This window comes from Simochromis diagramma, unplaced genomic scaffold, assembly GCF_900408965.1.
Source record: "Simochromis diagramma unplaced genomic scaffold, fSimDia1.1 OVJJ01000603.1, whole genome shotgun sequence".
Taxonomy (NCBI): domain Eukaryota; kingdom Metazoa; phylum Chordata; class Actinopteri; order Cichliformes; family Cichlidae; genus Simochromis; species Simochromis diagramma.
In genome coordinates, this window is record NW_024387414.1 from 7276236 (window position 1) to 7276523 (window position 288).

Here is a 288-nt window from a genome sequence, read left to right on the forward strand (position 1 = left end):
TGCCTGTCTGCCTTTTAATTCTTACCACAAAACCCAGTGATGTTTGAACAAATGACTCTTTATTGTAGGACATTTTCTTTCGTAAATTATGCTTGTTGGACCACCAGCAAAGCATGTAAAGGTATGTTTTAAAATTCCAAACTGCGAACTCAAACTATCACCACCAGGGGGCAGCATTATTTGTTAATCTTTTCAGAAGTGTTCTGTTGTTTGAACTTAGGGTATTTCTAACCCTCATTTCCTAAAGGTTACTGCTGTAAGAATAATTACAGAATATGAATAGTTATG